At 42.3% G+C, this 18,100-nt stretch overlaps 1 protein-coding gene and 1 long non-coding RNA gene across 3 annotated transcripts in view; one reads left to right on the top strand and one right to left on the bottom strand.

Annotated features, from left to right (window-relative positions):
* LOC116840265 (longitudinals lacking protein-like) overlaps positions 1–18,100 on the top strand; it is a 221,994-nt gene that overhangs the window by 167,305 nt on the left and 36,589 nt on the right. The window lies entirely within an intron of this gene.
* LOC116840276 lies at positions 3,467–15,264 on the bottom strand. Its single transcript, XR_004377333.1, has 4 exons — positions 14,854–15,264; positions 14,377–14,670; positions 5,109–5,376; positions 3,467–4,174 (listed from the first exon to the last, which is right to left on the bottom strand). It is a non-coding gene; the product is annotated as an uncharacterized LOC116840276 (long non-coding RNA).

The raw sequence follows: 18,100 nt of genomic DNA, 5'->3' as shown, positions 1-18,100 counted from the left end.
TAAATTCGTTGTATTTCCAGAAAAAGACCCCAGGGGCCGTATTCTGGACACATAGCGAACGTTGAATATACCTTTCTGATTCTGAAGTTGAAATGAGTTTATACGTGACGCTCACATAAGCGAGATTAAATTTTGAATTAAAAAGATACGTTTAAATTCGTTATACTTCCAGAATAAGGTTTCAGTGCTGGGATTCTGTAACTCGTTATTGGAGTTAACGACAGTTTCGTTATCGTTGCGCAATTTTTCTACAGTATATAAAAGTTGCGCAACGATAACGAAACCGTCGTTAACTCCAATAACGAGTTACAGAATCTTAGCACAGGGGCCGTATTGTGAACGCTAAATATACCTTTCTGATTCTGAAGTTGAAGCGAAGTTTATACCTGACGCTGTCGTATAACTAAAAGGAAACTCGGAATTAAAAAGACATATTGGCGCGTTCGCTGTAAGGCCCCTGGCCTCACGCGGCTCGACCCGACCAGTTGTGAAGTGCGACGCAAGTTGGACACCTCGCACCTCTCGCGGACACTTACTCATCGACGCGACGAACATCGCGCTCATGCATACATCAATTCACTTTTAGGGGAATCGTGCCTCTTCGACGGTTTTTTCACGCCTCATCACCGATCATTCACAATCATCCGGTCTTCTCCTTCTTACTAACCGTCCTGTTGTCTGTTTTCAGTGGAGCGCTCTTACCGGTTTCTTTACGGAAGTTACGGTGGCGAGCCGTACAACTCGATGAAGTTCGACGCCGGTCAGAGTATCAGGGGGGCCACGATTCGACATCTCGAGAACGATCGTAGGAAACACGTGTGCCCCAAGTGCGGCAACGGTTACACCGTGGTCAAAAGTCTCAGGCGACATCTGCGCTACGAGTGCGGCTTGACGCCGAGGTTCAAATGCCCATACTGCGGCACTCGCAGCAAGCAGCGGGCCCACGTGAGCCAACACATACGCAGGAAACACTCTGGTCAACGGATCTACATCATCGACTCGCCCTGATGAGTTGCCGGCGTCGTTTCAGCGTCGTCGTCGTCGTCGTCGTCGTCGCTGCCGCCGCCGCTGCCGCCGTCGCCGCCGCCGCCGCCGCCGCCTTTTCCTTCGGGAAACAGTTCCTCCAGCTCGCGAACAACGATTGTTCATGTTTTCTTGCCAACGTGCATGCGCGAAACAAAATATAAGATCGACAAGAATAAAAGTTGATCTTATATTATGATTCGAGTATGCTCGCGACCCTCTTCAGTCAACCCGTACCATATCGACAACGCATCCGACATATCCATGCGGCGGCGTTGTACTTGATTCTTATTGTTGGATGTAACTTGTCAGCTTGTTAACTGTGTACTTGTGGAACTGTACTGATGGAATAAATCACCTTCACGATTACCATCGGACACCTCGAGAAGTGCTTCCTCTTGTATCGCTGAATTTCTCGCTGGAGCGCCCACGTTGGACGGTCTCTTGTCCTTCTCCTCTTTTTTGTTTTTTTTTTTCTTTGAATTTCAGTAGCAGTTACCAGCGAGAGAAGACGATCAATAGTAAGATCTAGTTTTGTCAGAGACAAACCGCGTTCGTTCCCACGAGAGAAGCGAGCAATCGAGATGCCCGTTTGATTTCCTTGCACCTCATGTACCAAACGCCCGCTCTGTGTATGTGCCAGCTCCTCAAGGCGATCGAACTCGCAGCTCGCCTTGGTTGGCTTGCTGGCGCGCAAGCCGAGCAGGTAAAACGAAGACAGATCCTTGCGCGAGCTTGCGCTCCTCTCAGGGTCAGGTGACGGGAATAACTCGCGGTAACATTGACGTTTCGCAAGCTCCACGATCCCATCACCTTCTTTCCTTTTTATTTTATCTCTTCCATCTTCATCACCTCGGTGTCTCGACCACTCAATCCGTGTGTGTCTCGAACGTCTTCCCAACTAACCACACGTCTTCTTGATTTTTTTTTTTAGACATAAAGAATATCAAACTGGAGGCCAGTCTGAAGTGCCAACACCCGATGGTGATAATGGAGTCCAAGGGCTCCGACGACGACGACGAGAAGCCGCTCGCCTCGAGGAGTCGTCGGAACGGCCTCAAGTGCCTCGAGAGGCACATGTGCTCGCGCTGCTCTAAAAGCTACATACACGCGTGGCACCTGAAGAGGCACACGAAGTTCGAGTGCGGCCAGGAACCGAAGGTCCAGTGTCCTTACTGCACCGTCAGGATGAAGCAACGCGGTCACGTGTACAGGCACATCCGCCAGTGCCACCGGGGCAATAATGTTTACGTGATCGATTTGAACTGAGAGCGCGCGCGCGCGCGCGCGCACGACGAGAGGCCGACTCAAATCAAAAACCGTGACATACACCGTGTGGTTTCTAGGCATACCTTCCCGAGAAAAACAGATTACATATAAGTATATGTGTGAATTTTGTCTCTCTACACTATGGCTATATATGGGCATACATAATTATGCACGTCTACCTAAAAAGAAATACTATTGTACATAAATGTAACTAAAGTTAATTGCTTATATTTGTGGCAGGCCGCGATGTTCGTACAATGTTCATAAAAAAATTGTTATGCCACTATTTTCTCTTCTTTCTATTCAACAACTGTTTTTTCGTGTGGACATATGTAATTATATGTGAATATATATGAGACCATATAGAGACAATATCCATGTGCGCGTATGGATTATATATAATTATATATAATTCATATATAATTATATAATTCATATATATATAATTATATATAGTTATTATATATAGTTATTATAAATAGTTTTTTATATAATTATACGTATTCCTTTTTGCTCGGGTTGCGACTTTGTTATGAGCAAATTCTTTCGTTCGTCTGTTTTTTTGATAGTCGCCGAAACAGGACTTGCCTCGCGAACCGCCCCTGTCATCTCGTCCCGGCACGACGTTCGTTCTGCGAGCCCTGTGTGTCCTCTTCTTTTCTCCTCCCTTTTCTCTCGCTGGACATTCTCACGCGAAAAACGTGACATATTTATTCGTTCCGTTCCTGTAAATTGCGCGAATTCGGGAGACGATGGTTTTGTATTCTTCGTAAATATTATATCCATTTATACCGCGTTTCTTGTATTTCTTCGTCGATAATTGTGTATTACGCACGCTATATTCTTAGAGAGAAACTACTTCCAGAACACAGAATAAAGTACTACTATTACACTATTAATGTCACTAGTACTATTACTGCTGATACTATATCATCGCGTTTCGACTTTCGAAATGTGACAACACGATCACTACAAATACTGATGTCGACGTATCTAGTCATTGCGATGAGAATTTGGACGCGCCACGAACAGAGAAACGGTAGAATATTGAAGTTGAAAAGTGACTAAGAGTGATTTTATTGGTATTCTGCGGTATCCTGTGTCTCGCTATCTCGAAAGGATAAATAAAACATGATATTTTCGCATTTAATCGAAATAAAATTTATTCCTCAAAGACAAAGATTATCTACATCTAAAGCGAGTCTGCGTGTTCATGACAGTCCAGCATCTGATGAGAAGTGTTCGATTCTTATTTGTTTCAGTGGTCCGCGTGATTTCTAGGTAATTCTTTCAATTATTCTGATTGTGCATTCAATTTTAGGTCTGTCAAGCCCTCCTCTCTTCTGGCATCGATTGCTACGCTTAGAACGGGGATAGGAGGACCGGTAAGAACGTTGTTCGGCTGCACTGTTTCATCACTTGATACGCTGCGATATCCCGAGTCCCTCATTTCGACGGTCTGCTCTCGTCCGATCCCGCATGATTCGTTTGTGGATTCCGAGCAAAGAGATTACCAATAAAATAGGGCAAGTAAGAGCGCAGATCACAACGCGAGAGTATAATTATTGTATAATCAAAGAGACTTGCCTATGAAACTACACCCATGTCGCGTCACGGCACGATGAGTGCCGTTGTCGGGATCAGCAGGCATGTCGAGGATAATTGTCCCGATCGGACAACGGTAATGGAAATTCGCAGCTCGTGGCAAAAGCCGAACGAAAGAGGAGGAGGATCATCGGTGTAACACACGTCTTTTATATCCTCGCACATTTTTCTATTGTATAAATCCGCAGGGAGTCATTGGAAAGATTCATTCTCAATCGTGACTTCATGATTGGTGCAGATCTCCGGATAATTTCTCGTCAGTTCGTTCTCGACGAGTCTAAATTTAATAATAATTTATAATTCTTATATCACTCACAGACACAATCGTCGCAGAGCTAACAATCGGGCAAATTGTACGATAAAAACGAGAGAAGTCCCCACAAGAAGTTTACATATTAGGGGATCCTTAATTCTTCGGAAAGTAACGAGTGTTCGTTGAAAAGCTTAGTGACTTTTAATTTTTCATATATTTTGCACTCTGGAGAATTGAATGTTCGAATTTTTATGTGCTTTAGGCAAAATAAGTGAAGCTTCTTGATGGGACTCGCGACCCAAAGTTTCGGAAATTAACCGAAAGATAATATGGCAACTCACTCTCTTATAGTGCATCAGTAAGAATATTTCTGATTGAATCGGTAAAGGAGTGTTTCGCCGATAATCAGTGAATATTCGCTGGTTTTCAATGGAAACATTCCCACTTTACTGCATCATCGTATATCTCACTGATTTCAATCAGTGATACCAAGATTTCACTGCAAAATCTGTAGTACGCAAATTCGTTGTATGCTGTACGAAATCCAGCTTTCTGCGTTCGCGGTGATGGAATTAACGGCTTCCATGCAATTTACGTGCGACGGCACTGTCTGTACTTGCAAACTGCATCAATAATGGCAACAATCGCTACTATAAACTGATCCTTTCAGCGAGATCTTACTGATTGCAATGCTGTACTTACAACTGAATCATCAGTTAGAGGTACAACATGTCAGAATGAACACTGATTGCACTTGAGAGAGCAAAGATCCGATTCTCCAGAGATGCTCCAAACTGGGTTTCTCGCGGATGCAAAATTTTACGGAGTCGCTGACTCGAATCCAAACGCTCAGGGAGGAAGTGTGAACGATTTCACCAATCAATTCGGGGGATTGGAGAGCAATGTATAATAATCTATCTCATTTATAAATATCATTCATATTGCAATTAATCGTTACCGTTAATTCGACGATAAAACGCATCCCCTATCTTGCTGCGTCCGTAATTTCTGTTATTTTCCTAAATCTTCACAGCCCTGCCGCTTCTCTTTCCACAACTAATATTCCCCGTTTTCTTCTTGCTCTCGCTTGCAGACCCGTTAATGCCGTCGCGCCTGATCGGACACAAGAGCCTGCAGCGGAATTGCGGCTACAACCCGATGGTGCCGTCGTTCAAGGACTTGGCTACGCTATGGATGGCCAAGCAGCGCAGCGTGTTCCCGTATCGCTGCGAACAGTGCGGCAAGGGTTATCAGCATCGCGCCACCTTGCTGAGGCACACACGGCACGAGTGCGGCAAGGAGCCGCAGTTCAAGTGTCCGTACTGTGCCCACAGGACTAAGCAGCGCGGCAACTTGTACCAACACATCCGCACTAATCATCCCGGCAAAAACGTCTTCTCTAGCAGCATCTAGTGCTTGTCGTAAACGCGCGCGAGCGCCTTCCGCCCGAGCCGTCTTCCCAATTATTCCATTTCTCTTTAAGAGGATGCTGAATACCGACACAACTGCAGCTTCGTATTGCGCACTGCTTTTCCATTTGATTGTGCAGAATAGCAAATGTACGTGCAGAATAAATACAGAATAAAAATACAAATGTCAATGAATGCACCGTGTCGAATATTATCTGAAAAACAAAAAAAATTGTGTGAATAAAAAATTGTTTTAAGTTCCTTATATAATAAGTTATACAACAATCTTATAATAAGAAGGTATTTAACTTTCTTATATAACTTTCTTTTTTATAGAATTTTGTATAAACATTTTTCATAGGATTATACAGATTTTTATACTAATTGAAGGTACAGAATAAAAAGCATAATACGTTATTGTTATATGGAAAATTAGAAACAATTTTTATTTACAAATTTTTTTTCCAGGATAACGTGAAACATCCGTCATTCATAAATATTTGCACTTTCACTCTGCACAAGCATTAGTAATTATATACAATTGAAGTAGAAAAGTCGAGCAAAATACAAAAGCTACGTCAGTATTTAGCGTCCTCTTAATCCGGTAGTTGATTTTCATATATGCTACGTACGTAGAGTATCGCGTAAATATGTTACATCGTTGAGCTGTGTAGTATATTTTGACTGATCCGCGCGGATCTGGTAGTTTCAAATTCACGATGCCAAATTAACTGAGAAATGTATGATGTACTTTATCTGAATTCACGCACAATTTTGCGACGTGTAGTAGATGTATTGGCGCGGTAAAAAAATTCCGCAAAGCGCTCTTTCCTTTGAATGATTAATTAGTTGTCGTTTACCTTTCCAACGCGCAAGCAAAGGTGGTTTGTTCTTTGGCTTTCTTTATCAGGATTATCAGGATTATTAGGATTATTGGGATTATTAGAATTGTTAGGTTTAGAGTGTGTTTGTGTGGTATCGATCTGTCCATATATGATGTTAGTTTTTCTCTTCTGAGTTTTATCTCAACCTGATTTTTTACTTGCTTTACCTCAGATGAACTAAAAGCTTCAGCCTGGGACAACATGATTATATGTATCATTATATAAAATTATACATATACAATTATATATAAATTATACAATGGTCCGCATATAAACATACGAAATTTATCTCTATACGATCGCATTTACAATCATATATGTTTACACGGAAAACAGTGGTACTGTATGAGAAAAGAGAAAAATAGTTTCATTTAATTAAACATCGTGGTTTGACACAAATATAAATGTTTCTTCAATTGTATTTGTATAACAATATTTTTTTTGACATGGACATCAAACTACGTATGACCACAAAGAAGATATAATCATTTTTTTCCCGGGAGCAAAATGATAAACGTTTATCTTTATTTGCTTTTATTTATCTTCCTGTTTTTATATACTATATATTAGATATTGCTGTTTATGCGACTGTAAGTATTTCACTAGGATATATTTATAGTATTAATAAATAAATTGGAAGGATTCTTTTTCACGTGCTTATATGAATAATATCCTACACAAATCCAATCATTGTCGAACGTGAGAAATGAAAGAGATAATGCGGGATCTAATTAAGTGTTTCACGTCAGATATTAAAAATTAATTAAAGCGATCTTCAGTTCACCTATGAACGGTTCGTGTGTTCTCATTGTCTGTGTGTCAACTGCTGCGATCTGAGCACGATAGTTCCCCCAGAGATGGACTCACTTAGTCGCAATCGCCGAGATTTGTTCGCCCTGAAATCACCGTGATCACTTACTAACCGCCGCATTTTATTTTCTTGCAGGGGTAGTAGCGTGGTCGGATCAGAATCAGTATCAGTATCAGTATCATCAAGACCAGGTCACTAGTCAGCACAAGATCGCGTACAATACTGGTCTTCTCGTAAGAGCGAACCTCGACAAGAACCCTGGTTGCTTTACGTGTCCAAGATGCGGCAACAGTTATCGCTGGCTGAGGAACATGAAGACCCACTTGAAGATCGAGTGCGGCAAGGATCCGCAGGAGCGTTGTCCTTACTGTCCCCATCGCACCAGGTATAAGAGATGCCTGCACAAGCACATCCTCAAGATTCATCATATTGATATGAAGGATCGATGAATCCTCAGAACTCTCAACGTATTAACATGAAGGATTAATATTAGATGGCAAATGTGTTCTTCTAGCTCTCACATTGTGACATCTCTAAACTTCGATTACCAACGGCGATATATGCACTAGTTGTTGACCGTGCACTCAAGTTTTACGTACATTCGTGTTTCACCTCGAACGGAAATGTTCGTCCCAATTTGTAAAGACCTTTGTATATCATTGTCGAATCAGTCGCAACTGGTATTGCGATTTGCGTTCGATTTTAACAGTCCTACTTACAAACATATTTATTATATAAATCGTTGTAAATCTCGCCACTTTAGTGGCGATCGGCGACTTTAGTGGCCGCATTAAAGAGTTCACCGACACAGTGCGTCGAGTGTTCATTGTCTCTTCTCCATTTTCCCCACGAGCCCTCGCGGGAACCGAAGAACTCGATCGCGAGATCATTCTTGTCGCTAACCGATATCTGGCGATGATATTTTTTCAGAACCGATCTATCTACAGGTGCTACAGACGTGTCACTAAGCGGCCTACCGAGTCAGCCTACAAACCCAAGTAAGACGTGATCGCTCGCATTAAAAATAAACATATTCGCGTTATGCGAATAAAACTTGTCCCAAACCCATCTAAACAATGTCGCACCTTGATCAAATAAATTACTAAAGGCAATCCTAAATTATTCAAAGGGAAGTTCTGGTTTGGACAGTCGAAAGAATAGGGGATTTTTACGATTTTTTTTTCAAAGAAGTGTAAATGAAGGTATCAATATAAAATATAAACTTCAAATCAATATAAAATTTTAGCCATACTATCTATCATTGTTTTGAATATGTGAGTAAAGTATATTTATATCTTTATTAGTTTCTTTGAAAAAATTCCTAACGACCTTCTATTTTTTCGACCAAGAACCCAACCTAAACCCGAAAAAATCTAAACCAGAACCTCCCCTTAACACTGCTGGGTTTTTGCCACGGCCATTTTAGATCGTGACGTCAGAGACGAGAAATGGTATTAAAAATTCTTCTGTGCCATTTTCAAATAAAATAATATTTGAATGAAAGAACACTTTAGATCGTTTGAGTATACTTATAAAATGCTCCGAAAGTGATTTTCCCTTGAAAGACGATGACAACAAAAAGATCTTTTTTGTGTGAAGGCGCTTCAGAGACATTCTTCACCGGCCATTGACCATCAATCATTGAACCGCGCGCTTGCCGCATACCTCACAGATAGAGAGACCCGCAGCCCGCTGGAAGGCGTCCTCGTTCGCATCGTGAGCTGCTCCCCGGTTCCTGACAATTACGAAGGAGTCTTCTTGCTGACTAGTACTTCTGTTTCAGGTACCAAGCACAAGTGCCAGTGGTGCGGACGATGCTTCGCCTGGTTGTCGAGTCTACGTCTACACCAGAAAATGGCATGCGGCAAGCCACCCAACTTTCACTGCGTCCTCTGCGACTACAAGTCGAACTTCAAGGGCAACCTGAAGAGGCACATGTTCTACAAGCACAAGATAGACATGCTTTGAGGCCCACGTGACGCGACACCACTCTTCAATCTCGATCCATCTGCATGTCTGTTAAGTTATGTCTCAAATAAAGTATACGTCTGCTGCGCAACACCTATGATCATTGCCCTCCTCCTTAACTCTGTGATGATTTCCGCTCTCTCTCTTTGACCCTCGCGTGGTTCTTTTCGTGGATTGCTCTGTTTCAGATCACGGCTGTCGATCGAGGTAGCGAGACACGCACAGGACAATGCAATCACGGCAGTAAGTACGTATGCGCCGGAAGACGTTCGCACGTGTGTCACGGAAAGCGTCCTCCCTCGGGACCAAAGAAGCGCCTTTCGAGGACGACCGGCTGCGATCCCGTCGCATCCTTGCATAGATTTCGTCGTAGTCCTTTTCTTGATGTTCGGAAAGTATACTTCTGGGAGCATGAATCCGGAGACGTCTCTCGTCTCGGGCAATTTTCCTCGCGCGATACTCGAAGAGCGCGCCGTCTCGCTGATCGTTCCGAGGAGGATCCGTTCCCGACTTGCTCCAAGCATGCGCTTCGATGTATAGAGACTACCTTGGTTGCATTCGACGCTTGCATCTCATGACCGCTCGCGCGTCCCGAGAGACAAAACACGACCGAAAAGACAGAGAAAACAGAACAGAGCCCGTCGAAGCTCCGGGCTTCGTTCGGGGGTTACCTCCCCAGAGGGAGGCTCGATCCTCTCGCGATCTCCGTGATCGCGCTCTAACGGACCTCTCTTTTCAGATGCGCCCCTCTTTCCGATCGTGAGGCCGCGACTGCACGTCTGTCCCCGCTGCGGCCAGATGTACTCGTGGGCGTCGAATCTGCGGAAGCACCTGAAGATGGGTTGCGGCATGGTCACCTTCGAGACGCACTTTTCCTGCCAATACTGCCCCTACAGATCGAGGATCGAGGCGAGCTTCCTCAAGCACCTGCTCTCGGTGCACAACATCAAGTAGGCGACGCGCGCTGACGGAGCGCGACACTTGCCGATCAACGTCCTCGATTCTTCCGCAACCGTCTCCGTTCGACGACTGCAGGCAATGAGTGCGCTCGAAGTATCCCGCGTTTAGAGTCGACGTCGATCACGGACTGATGGAGATCTCGGTCGGCGCTCGATCGTACTCTCTCGTTGGAGGTAGCTCTTCGACGCGTACTCGTCCGACACTGTCGGATAATATCCGTAAGGGCTTCCGCACACAAGTTGCCGTAACCTTCGACGTAAGACGTAAACTATATCCCCGAAGAAGTAATCAGGACATTGCTTTAGGATTGTTCTATCCAGGAGAAGATAGGGGTGATCGTGCAGCTAGGATCCAGACTGAGTGACTGTGACTTTAACAGTCGAATCTTAGTCACTTACGCTTAAACTTACCATGTTAAACTTACCATCAGTTCTGTCTTCTTTTAGGGCCTACTAATTTAAAGCAACATCCTGACTGATTCTTGAATTTGAGCTTACGTCTTGCACGGAAAAAAAGTGCTGTTGAATTAGTAGAATTGACCAACAGCGCGCCGTATGAAATAAATTTTCTTGATTCAACAGCAACGTTCTTGAAACTAATACTCGAGTTGTTAAAGCAAATGCACATTGTTTAAAATCAAGAAGATTTATTCCAACCCATAGACTTATAAAATAGACTGCGCACTCTTGTGGGACGGCTGATGGCAAGATTGAAGGACAAAGTTATACTAAGTCAAATGCTTCCTTTATTATACAGTACTTTGAGGGAGAGGGAGAGGGGTTGATATAGAAAAAAACAAAAGAAAGAATAGGATATAATGAAAGGAAAAGAGGACACATTGATTATATAACCCCTGTTTAAAATAATTATTATAAAACGATAAAATTATATTATATTCAGTCTGAATTTCAATATAAATCAATCATCATTTTATTGGTTCACATTGGTTTAGATTGAAATTCGAGTTAAACCTTGTCATTTTGTATCTATCATTTTGAACAGTTCTCGCCATCAATTAGACAATTAGATAAGGAAATCATCTCTTCCTCTCTATTACCCTCTCTTACTAATCCTGACTTCATCTCTTCTAAAACAATGTGCAATCTATTCTATATGTCTGTTCTATATGATTCCAGCCGAAGACTTATACAGACTGCGCTTTCTAATGAGAAGTTTAAAGACAAGATTTGAAAGACAGTTATATTCCTCTTTTATTGTCCATAGACACTCCATCCTTAGCTTAATTCCTATTGGAGGAAGCTAGACAAAGATGGAATGGCTGGATTAACAGAACATTCTTTGCTGCTCAAGTCTTTGTAGCCTCTTGTAAAACGCCCAGTCTATGTACATAAGTCTAACCACAACGTTGTGTATCAATCCTATTGATACAACAGCATTTTTCCGTGTGTTACAGTTACAACAATTTATGTACAAAAGTCCTAAGCCCTACGGGGAACGTCTTCACGAAGCTTGTCATGCTAACCGTTCGTATTTGATGGGAAGTTCGCGCGAAAGTTGCTTGCTATGGGAAAACAGAAGAAAACTGGCTGCGTTCAGCAGAGAAAGCTGCTTCACGATTGTTGTAAAATTCGTGGATCTCACTGGTACTTGCTTTTAGATCAAGAGCATACGCCAGTCATGTTCGCGGGTTTGACGGTAGTTGCAAAGCACCTTCCTCCGCTGAACGTAATCGATAGCTCGCACGACGCACACTAACCGATGGGCGATTATGTACAGCATTTACGTCTGATTGCTTTTAAGCTGTCGAAGTAACGACCCTCGAACACGTAAGACGTCGTATTGTTATAATACGACACATCATATCAATGATTAGTATGATCTAAGTGTCGTACTATAGACTTTGTGTGACGTCGTCGTTGTCATCATCGTCGTCGTCGTCGCCGTCGTCGTCGTCGTCGTTGGCGTTCCAGATTCTCCAAGAGCGATCTGCGACTGTTCTAGCTTATAAGTTTGCATTCGCCGCGTTTGTCGATTTCTTCTTTCAGACTCTGTCATATCTTCCTTCAGATATTATTTTAGACTATTCTGAGTCGTGAGTGAGAAAGTTAGTTCACTTCTTCTTTCGTTTGCAGAAATCTTGAGGATCGAGGAATTAAATTTGTAGGGCATAATTAAGCTTCATTGAGCGAACAAAATCTAGTCTAAAGGCTGTTTCTTCCGTAAGATTTCGGGCGAACCGATCTCTTCGTTTTTTTTTTTCAAGCTGCGGTTTGGAGATATAACGAGATATCAATATTCTTTTATATTCTAGCACACCAAGTGTGGTATGTTTGTAGGATTTTCTTTTTGATATATCGACTATAGAAGCGTACAATCATAAGTACACATAATTAAACGTTTCTTCTTTAATTATGTCTCGAGTTTAGTTAAGAGAGACCTGAGTGTATTCGCGTCGAGAGATTAGGAGTGTCATTCTACCTTTGAAGAAAGGTAGGAGAACTTTGTTCGTCGAAATAATCGTACTCCAGCTTGGAAAACGCTGGATTCGCTGGATTTTCCGCGCAAGATCCGCGAGAGATTTCCCACTTGTATTCCTACAAGTGGGGATGTATATCCGAAATGAATGCGTTGCTCTTGCCGTCGGTGAGATTTTTCTACGTATGCTGAAGTATTGTCGCCGAAGAAGAAAAGCACTTTCCGTTCGGTACGGTTAGTAACACTTGGAATCGCGAGAACTCACAAGTTTGTAACTCCGAAATCACTGCGTGCGACGCGCGTGTCCGTGCGTATATGCAGATGTGCGTGCATGTGTGCGCGTGTGTGTGTGTGTGTATGTGTGTATACGTGTAGATGAGAGAGTGTAGGCATGTATGCAATGTGTGGAAGAAAAGTCTGACTACTACCTAGAAAAAACGAGACATTAATGGTCGCGTAACGTAACTGTAAGAATAAGCCGCCGAGGGATGTTGGTGGACGCCGATCATCGAAGACTATATATAATGATCGTGAAGTTAACTCGCTATGTTTAAGAAGGAGGTAGGGAGGAGGCGGCGGGGGAGGGGGGTTGAGCGTAAACCTAGGGGTATGTTGTCGATGGAGTCGTTTTTTAACGCGATTAGAGTAATATGTCCTTGACTGTCGATTATCGTGCATCATAGAGAGAGACTGCTCGACACACATAGTGCAATTTGACTGTAAATTACGCTAGCTCGAAAAACTACACTTAGCCATGTGGTGTAGCGGATCTTAGAGACGACAGAGTTACTTACACACATAAACCGAAACGATTGAACGTATCTCAGAACACAGTCAGTGATTTCTTTTACGATAGCGCTAATAATCATGGTAGGCAATAAGCTATATGCGCATCCGTGGCCTCTTTTACGATACTTCACGCGACTTCATCTAACGTAAGCATCGGTATACTAGAGCTTTGTACCGCGCGCGCGCGCACCACCCGGTTTTCATTTTACGGACAGTTTTTTCACGACGACACGTGCAATAATGAGACACGCGCGAGGCAGCGATATTCACCGTAGACCGTAGATATGACTTGTAGGTGGACATTCGAAGCGCTATATCGTCCCATAAATCACATTAATCACATATCCAAATTCGAGGAAAACTTCTAACTTACGACGTTTCGTAACATAGGCGAAAAATAACACTTTTCGAGATAAACGTTTCAGCTGATTAAATGTAAAGGAAGCGTATCTTGCGTAAAAAGACTCGTAAACAGAATAAGAAGGAGAAGAAGAAGAAGAAGGTACAGGTGCGGAGGTTCGCGAGGAACGTGTCGACAAAAGTTCGTGACGTGCACTGACGAAATCGAGAAATTCACATAATCGCACCACAGCGAGAAAACTCGCATCGGTGCTCTCTGTCTTTCTCTCTCCCTCTCCTCCCTTTCTCCTCTCCTCTTCCCCTCTCTCTCTCTCTCTCTCTATCTCTCTCTTTCCATTTTGCCATATTACTCTTATTCTTGCAAAATTCACTATCACACGCGCGAATGATCACGTATATTCGGCAGATGAGACACGGAAAATGAAGAATGTGCGAGCCAAACCTGTCTACGAGACGTACCGCTAATGTACTTTATCCAGTCGATAGATCAGTAGATCGATAGATCCATAGATCGATTGAGCCGCACGTCGCGTCGGCTGCGCCGCGCCGCGCAACGATTAAGTGTTTGTGTAACGATGTTTCGCATTCGTTTGCTTTCTAAATAAATACCTGTGTACATATTCGCAGCCAGGAGAATGTTCTCTTCGCAATGCATCCTTCTTTCTTGGTTTCTGTGCGTGCGGGAGGGTGACTCGTCTTCGTTTCATCGACTGGGAGTTTCGTCGACGAGAACTCGTTTTCTTTTATTTTTCTTTCTCTGTTACAAAAGAAATTCTGCTCTTTCTTTCCTCGTCTCTCTTTTAATCTGAATTTTTACGGGTTCACACCGTGACTCGAGATTCACTCCTTTAGTTAAACGTTTCTCCTTAATTACGTTTTGATTGTTATACAAGTTGCCGTACACTGAGGGAAAAAATATCTCAAAAGTCAAAAATATCCGGTGAGTACCAATGACGTTTTTACACTTGAATTTAAGTAGAATAAACAATTGCTTCTCACGAAAGGCTAGGGTTTTCAGAAGATCGATGTATTCTTATTTGGAAAATATTTTATATTAACATTAATAAGTATGTTATCGATACTCACCGAATAAATGTGTTTTTATTTTTTAGAAACTTTTTCTCTCAGTGCAGAATAATTACATGTGACAGCTCGCACAAAAGTCCAAGTTCTCCAAGTTACTCCGACCGAGTTCCGGTCCTCTCTGCGTCACTCTCCTTCCTATCCTCGATACAGACCCAACATTGCGTCGGTAATTATTGACGGCCATGTGTCATCCATAGTCTTTTCGTTCATTGTTACACGTGAGGCGGTGAAGAATACCGCGGGCACGGCGCACTAGTTCCAGGTTCCGCACACCACACACACATAGGTATGAAACATACTGCGAGAATGTCAATGTTTGTCGTATGCTGTCTAGACGTAAGTTACTAACTTAAGTCGAGCGGATCGCTCAAAGCCAGACCCGAGATTCGCTCGAGCTGCTGCTCCCGACACTTCGGCGTCTTCAACATGTACATGACGTGGCGGCTTTTGTGTTTCAGGTCGGATTATCGCCTGGGAGGCCTATCGAATCCCGGTTGCAGGCTCCACCAGCAACGTCCTGAGCCGGAAAAACAAGCTTAAACAAATAAGTCCAATCGCGGGTAGGTACAAGTGCTCGAAATGCAGCAAATCGTATCGGTGGAAGCATCACCTCGTAGAGCACATGAGAGCCTCCTGTGGCCAGAAGAAGGCGGAGTGCTGTCCGTACTGCAGCTACAAGAGCAACCGCAAGTGGAACCTAAAGTCGCACATAAAGAGGATCCACGCGAATATATCTGAGGAATGTATATGAGGATCGACTGCTTCGTGACGATTCTCACGCCGAAAGTACATTTGACATTATCGTATCCAAGGCCGGATTTATACTGATTTATTGAAATTAGTGATACTCGGAATATCTCGGATATCTCATCTATCAAATTTATAGTATCTTGTGAAAATAAATTTTTAAGATACTATAAATTCTACAGATTATATATTTTGTAATGTTACAGTTTTTATAATTACTATTTGTTATAAGCATTTTTCTTTAGTTTATATATGTTTAAATTGTATTAGGGTAATCAAAAGTTGTTTGAAATAATGTTTGTAATAATACAATTTAAACATATGTAATTCGAAGAATAATTTTTATAATAAATAATATTCATGTAAAAACTTTCTCTTCTGACATTATAAAATATATAACCTATAAAAGTTATAGTATTGCATGAAAATAAATATTTTTGAAATACTATAAATTTTATAGTTTATAATGGTGTATATTTTTCATGATTATTATTTTTTGTTTCTTGAAAAATTTTTTCTTCACTTTATATATGTGTCTCTTCACTTTGTATATAAATTATATTATTAGCAATCAAGAGGGGCCTATGAAGTAAGGTATTAGCATCAGGCCCCAGAAATCTCCATCCAGATCGAATGCATTGCTTGTGGCGATTATGTACACCCGAATATTTGATGGTCACTTGATGTTCAATAAAATGGCAATGCATTTCACTCAAATTCTTGCTGAAACTCGGCCCAGAATCTACTTTAGATCTAAGTAACGTATCGTTTCTGCTCGTACAAATTTACATGCGTTGGATTCGCATTGTTTTATTTGATACTTGTGATATTGCCTATAAATTATATGAACGTCCTCGCAATCCACAGCGTTTCGTAAACAACTCGTAATGTTGCTTACGGCTAGGAGAAGGAGGAGGAGGAGGAGGAGGATATACGATTTTTTCAGGAAATACAATATTCCCGTGTTCTTTCATTTATGTGCAATTGCAATAAACATATCAAAAGACACAGAGTGGGGATGACGTTCCTTAATTTTAATGACCTCCTCATTACCTAGAGCGAGCAAAGTTCTCGATTTGTCGTTTGTCGAGCTTCTCGATTATTGGATCAATGTTTTTTGCCTTGAATTACTCATCAGCTTCCCTCCGCGAAGAATGTCGCGCGAGAAGGAGGACACTGTCGGACTCGTCGCCTCCTAGTGGTTCGAGTCCGCGCAGGCACGTGTACTTTACTCGCGTTCCCTTCATGTTTCAGGACTGCACGCTCCTAAAACGCGCCCGCAATACATGAGGAATGAAAGATGCGGACAAGTGATGAGGGCGGTCGAAGCGGTCGCCCGCGGGATGTCCCTGAGGAAGGCCGCGCAGATGTACTCGGTGTCCAAGTCGGTTGTACATCGGTACAGCAGAGAATTCATCCCCAATTTGATGCGCCGGAAGAAGTACAACGCGTGGGATCAGTGAACGACACGGAACAGTTCTTTAGCTCCTAGACGATCTTCCTGAACGAATAAGACCTGCTTCGACCTGCTACTTCGTTCTCGATTTCGTTACAATGAAACTGGATGTTAGAACTTTATTGCTGTTGTAAACGGATTTCTCATTGTGATTACAACGACACGGACGATGTGATTACAACTTGTGTATAATATAATTGTTGATGACGTATAATAAAGAACGACCCGGGATGCAGAAGTTCGTATTACGGAGGATTATACTTCTTCCATTATTATGGCCTACTCTCCGTAGTGTGCTGCTGCTATATTGTTTGTCATATTCCTAAGATATTTGAGAATTACAGAAATCAGAATATATCGGTTGAAATAAAAGTACAGTGATTTTCGTATTATGTGAAATGGCTGATGACGTTAGTCATCAATGATTTTTAAATTTTTATATATTTTTATTTTGAAAATAGAGCAACTTACAACAAAATTGAACGACAAGTATTTCACCTAGTTTGCATGGATTGCGGCAAAGATGTTCGTAAGTCCACCCCGATCGATCCATGATCGATTTGTCGAGGAAGATCGAATGGAAGGCGTCCGATGGAGAACCTGATCATCATTCGGTATTGATTAAAATTTTTCTTTGACTAAAATAATCGACGAATCAGTATTCAGGATTGATCAGTCGCTATCATATAAAATCACAAGTACTTTCGCCGATTGATGAAATTAATTATTAATCAAACCTTTGGTTTGATTATACACCGATTAATAATTTATCTCGATCAATCGACTTGATCATTCGTGATTACACGTATTGATTGATTTTGACGATTGATTTGCCGTTTATTTCGGTGAAAGAAAATTTTCATCGACCAATTCCCAGCACTGCCGTCGTTCGGGGAACATCCGAATCGATAGGAATCCCTACTAACCGTTCTGGATGTATTTGTTGCAGTTTCGATACGCTCAGCGTGTTACCGATGTCCACACACTCCGTCGCAAACTTTATCACTGCGAAAGCTAGATCGACGCATGGCTAAGAGTTCCGCA

The sequence above is a fragment of the Odontomachus brunneus genome, unplaced genomic scaffold, assembly GCF_010583005.1.
Source record: "Odontomachus brunneus isolate Ranch 3 - 2012 unplaced genomic scaffold, Obru_v1 Obru_scaffold_009, whole genome shotgun sequence".
Classification (NCBI taxonomy): domain Eukaryota; kingdom Metazoa; phylum Arthropoda; class Insecta; order Hymenoptera; family Formicidae; genus Odontomachus; species Odontomachus brunneus.
This window is presented reverse-complemented; position numbering and strand designations above follow the sequence as displayed.